At 38.4% G+C, this 5500-nt stretch overlaps 1 pseudogene; it reads left to right on the forward strand.

Annotated features, from left to right (window-relative positions):
- The first annotated feature begins 4233 nt into the window (after positions 1-4233).
- On the forward strand, positions 4234-5065 carry LOC122092220 (annotated as a pseudogene).
- The last annotated feature ends 435 nt before the right edge of the window (positions 5066-5500 follow it).

The following is a 5500-nucleotide window of genomic DNA, read 5'->3' on the forward strand; positions in this document are numbered from 1 at the left end:
AATAGGTTTTGATTTGGTTCATAATGATAATAAGGACCATAATCGAATTTAGAACCGACTCGGTTGTGTATTTAGATATTCAAATTGATTCAATTCAGATTAATTCAGCTTCGGTTCTAATTCGGTTTTGATATGCAATTTTAATTCGGTTTTAATTTGATTATGAAAATGGTTCTACTTTTGAACCATGAATGTGATGGACCAAAGATCATAATAGGCTCAAGTTATGGGTCTTATGGCCATTGCTAACCGCAAAATTATCTTAGATTGTAAATATGTGATGATAAATTGCAAAAAACACTTACCACATAACAAAAAAAAAAAAAAAAAAAAAAAAGCTTGCAAGAAACACTCTTGGACGATTAGAGCAATTCGGTTCGGTTTCGGTTCGAAGCTATGGTTCTGACACCTTAAATCGAAATCGAGCCAAATCGAACAGCATACTCATATATTCAAACCGAATAAATTTAGTTCGGTTTTGGTTAGATTAATTCGGCTCGGTTTCAATATTCGGTTTTGGTTTGAAATTGACACCCTTAACAATAACCACTAGAAAGTGGAAATGATTACGTCGTTAAGGGTAGGAAACATGGAATTAGGGGACGTAGGGACGGTACTATCAATACAGATCCTGATCAGATTGGATCGGCACATATCGATTAGTTTTACCCCTTTTTTTTTGTTTTTTTTTTTAATACAACTTTTTACTGTTATACCCCTGAAACTATTAGGGTAATCGATTTAGAAGCTTAGATTGATTAAAAATTAAGAATCGATATCAATACAATACAGTCAATATGATATCGATACTTAAAACCATGGCAGAAAATATTATAAGTTCGTCAAGGTGGGAGTTAGGGGTGTCAATCGGTCGGGCCGGTCCGATTTCGGTCTAGCTTAATCGGGCTTGAAGACTTTTAAAGGTTGCACCGTGTCCGCCCATTTAACTAATCAGACTTAGTTAGTGAGGGTATGGTACACTTTATATTCGGTCGGTCGGTCTCGGGCTATAATCGGGCTATTAAAATCAAGCCTTAATCGGGTTTTAGTCGGGCCTTAACCGGGCCACGGACATGTTTAATGTTAAACGGGCGTAATCAGTTTTTAAACGGGTCTTCTTTAATATTATTGAACAACGACGCCGTGACGGACGATGGGGTTTGGTTTCCTATTTTTCATTGTCTAAATCTGGTTGTGGCTATTCTTTTATTTGTTTTAAACTGGTTGGACATTTCATAATCCATGCTATGTACAGTAACATGGTTAATTTTGCAAAATAAAATTTTATGGAAAGAGATGATTGGATGAAAATGCAATGAGAATGCTCTCATGTGGGATTGCCCATAACTACAAATGGATCTCAATAAATGTATTGATTGATCCAAGGAACCTACTCTCTTCCAAGTCACATATTTAAAAACACCACAAAAAATCCAAAGCATTGATCCAACATGCTCTTAAAGCTCTTTCTTAATGATTATTTAATTAAGAGCGGTTCGGGTATTTATAGGTGAACTTAGTGAAGCATTTTAGGCAGGAAATCAGGCTCTAACGGACGTATTCTGGGACCACCGGTCGACCGCCATCGGTAGCTGGTCGACCGCTAAGAGCCGTTGAGGCAAAATATAATGGTTGGGGCATTTTCAGGCAGTCATCGGTTGACCGGGACTTTCTACCGGTCAACCGGCTATGGTCTCCGACAATTCCGATAGACCGGGGCTTCCAGCCAGTCGACCGCCAACATGACATACTCTGTTTTGACAGAATGCTGTCATACTGACCAGTTGTCAGTGTTTTGATCATAACTTTTCGGTCCAACCTCAGATTGATCTGAGATCAGTTGCGTTGGAATCAAAACTCAATTTTCTACAACTTCTATGAAGGTTTTATCTCCTGATACTAATTTTAAGATTCCCTAAAATACCCTTAAGTCAGGTTAATGTGGTTTTCACAGAATTTCACTAGAACACATTTTTCCTAATATATTCCTCACCACTTAGAGACTTTCCATACTTGGTCAAGGTATGCTCTATGGTCATTCTAGTATGACCTCACTAACTAAGCCGCAGTGTTAAACGAAGACTCGACGAAGAGGAAGGTTGAAGACCGAGGGACTAGGGTTTTTGGTTTCTTTGTTTATTTTTTACTTTAAGTTTTAACTCTTTCATATGGGGTAAAATAGGTATCTTACAACCGGTCCGGGCCAGGCCGGTGCAAAATAGACCGGTCTCGATCGGGTATTAATTGTTCGGTCTTGGTTGGGTGCCCGACGGTCCAAGTATCAGGACTGAGACCGACCGTTTATAAACGGGTTGGGCTCAAGCCCGACACGTTTAATAAACGGGCCAGGCTGGGTCTGGCCGGGCTATAAATGATCGGTTCCAGTCGGTTTCATCGGGTCGGGCCACGAATTGACACCCCCTAGTGGGAGTCGTGGGACTATCTTTCCGTAAGATTCCTTGGGTCGGAGTTGCCAAATCCGCTAATTTGATCTATGCTTTGTGGGCTTGAGCTGGACCTAGCAATGGGCTTGTCAAATTTTTGGGAGTCCAAGATGTACCATTCCGCCTAGAGTTCTCTTTCTTATAAGTGGAAAAGCTTGGGTTTTGTTTTGAATACCTCTACAAAGATAGTTATCATTGTGATCATAATCCAGATCGCACCGATTAAATTGATCAGGTGTGGTCCACTCAATAAAAGAATGAAACTGAACCTGCCATATAAACGATAAGGTCACAGTTTTAGATTATGTATTAACCGGTCGTTCCCAGTGTTGGGCAAGAAAACCAAAACGGCTCATCCAAAAACCGATAAAGAATAGAAACCGGCTTAGAGGTGTAAAGGGCAGTTAAGTGACCTCTTATGTGTCTACATCTAGTTGAATAACTTGTCTCTATAATTCTACCAGAAAACCACTTGTGTTTTCTATAACATTTTGCTTTTGTCCAAAAACATTTTGATTAATTGATTGTAGAGGTCTTAGTAGAGGACACATCTCCTTTGTATCATTTTTTTTCTCCAGCCATATGTTTTCACACCCTTTACACTTCCTTCCTTCATTGTCTCGACTAACTTTAATCCCACATCGACCAACGAATAAAAGTGAGAAGGGATGGAAGTTTATAAATAAGGGTCCTTGGTTGTGTTGGTTACTTGTCAGTGGTTTAATCATTCAAAACTGAACAAATCGGTCTAAGTCAAGTTACTTCACTTATAGCATATTTAGTACGAGCCCGAATATAGACCAGTAATTGATTGAATAAATATAAGTAAGTCAATGTCTGACACATGAGGACCAATTAATTAAATGGTGTGGTCAAGACCCTGAATCATAAAGTGGTGGTAATTAATTAGGTCCAATTGAGACCTACCGGTTGACACCCCTAGTGTACTCTAGTGTAGTGTACATAAACTTGTCCATATATTTTTAATATTTGTTATGTGACTATTTACTTAGCATTAAAATTTTGTGAATATGTTATCCAAACCAGTATTTGTTTATTTGATGAATTATATCACTTAAAGATATAAAGCTTTGAAAAGTGGTTGAAATTCAATTTTATTCAAAAAAGTTTAGCCATTTTAAAATACAAGGTTTCAAGTCAAATATTATGTGTGTGGTCATTCATAGGGTAGTAGTAAGATCAAATTTAAAAACTGACCATACAAAGTTTTTTTTCCCCCTTTATAGGTTGGCTTTGGCTACATCATCCACTTAGCATAATTAAATATTCTAATATTTTTTTTCCAAATTTTTCTAGAATGCGTTCCTCAAAGGCTAATGAGGGTGATTTAACAGTCAAATGATGAGGCCTTTTTGGTTTTTCTATGGTAAAATTTTTCTTGAAAGACCAAACCACCATAGTATTTATGCATTTTTTCACTTAATCATGTTATGTGAAAATATGATTAAATTCAAATGAAAAATTATCTTGTATCACCCCTATTTTCAAACCTTATATGAGATATCTCCCTAAATTTTAAAAAATAGATAATATATACCTATTTTGAAAGATAATGACTCTTAAATCCATCATGTTTGCTCACAAACGTCAAACGTGTCACTATTGGTATATTTTAAATGACAAGTTTAAGGGTAAACTTGTTATTTTCAAAAAACTCACTACTCTGATCTGATCGGCCTTCCACCTCCGTCTCTCAGTTGCTTGTTGGACTTGGTGGAACACAAAACGCAGGTTCGTAACTGCTGCACTATCCATAGCCAGAGCAGCCATGCCTGAGTTCTGCTCTACTCCTCCGCCTCTGTCTGTCTCTTTCTAGTGTGTTCTTTAGCTTGTCTTGTTCAAGAATTGGCATGTGTTCAGGAGGATTTAGAGGTTCCTCATTTGTTCAGCTAAGTACTTTGGTAGATTCTATTCAATAAAAGTCGAAGACTGCTGCCTTACACAATTTGTTGAGAGCTGTGCTTGCGGAGATTACGAGGAATTTGCTGCCTTACCCAGACAGTTGTGGGTACTGATTTCTGTCCTTGGTGAAGTTAGCCCTAGAGCGAGCGATGGAGAAGGAGAGAAGGTTCTACAGACCCTTCAGTGTTTGCCTTCATTTGTCCCATCACGAAAGTGGCTTGTGGACCACATGATCAAGCTATGATTCTCCAAGTCACTGTCGGAATGGATTGGGAGCAACCTAAAGAAGTCTGGGGAGTCTGAGACATGGGCCTTCAATCTCCAAGGTGCAGTTGAAATGTTCAGGTCTTACAGGGAGAAGAGCTATTGGTCTCTGTTGGAGCACCCACCCAAAGGGCTACAAATTGCCATTGTACGCGCAGAAAACGGTGACAGATGGTCACCAGATGTGGTTCAGCGTCTAGAAACCCTGTCTATGAAGAAGAGGAATGGATCTGTAGGGTTCATGTTCTTCCCAACTTAGGTCATTGGGTCCATGTGGACAATCCAAAGGGCCTGCTTGAAATCATCGCTTCCAATATTGTATGCAGTTCTTGAGTGGAATGTATCCAGTTCCCAGTTATTGACGATGAAAAGCAATTATTCGCTTTGTAATTTTTTCAGTACTATTGACACCATTTTGGATGATCATTTGGTCTGCTTTGCTTTGTGCTTCTGTGGGATTTGATGTCTTTGGAATGCTTAAAAAAACAAAAACACTGAACGAAGAAGAAGGGGGACGGAGGCAGGAGGAAAAAAATCAATTGAACGAAGAAGGAAGAAGAGGAAGGGAGAAGAGCTCTGCAGAAGAAGTTTGCATTGGCCCTATTTTTGATTTGGGGAAAAGAGGTGAAAAGAATGAGAAGTGGCTTTTTTATTCATATTTGGTTTTACAGTCAAAAGAGTAATTTCCATTTTAAAACTAACGGTGTTGGATTTTAGGGGCACGTTTGGTATTTTTGAAAATTTAGGGTGATATCTCATATAAGGTTTGAAAACAGGGATGATACAATATAATTTTTCAAATCAAATTTATTGTATATCTTCTTATGTATTGGCATGCACTCTCTTGGCTCTCAATCTTGAATTTCTTA

Source organism: Macadamia integrifolia, chromosome 10, assembly GCF_013358625.1.
Source record: "Macadamia integrifolia cultivar HAES 741 chromosome 10, SCU_Mint_v3, whole genome shotgun sequence".
Taxonomy (NCBI): Eukaryota; Viridiplantae; Streptophyta; class Magnoliopsida; order Proteales; family Proteaceae; genus Macadamia; species Macadamia integrifolia.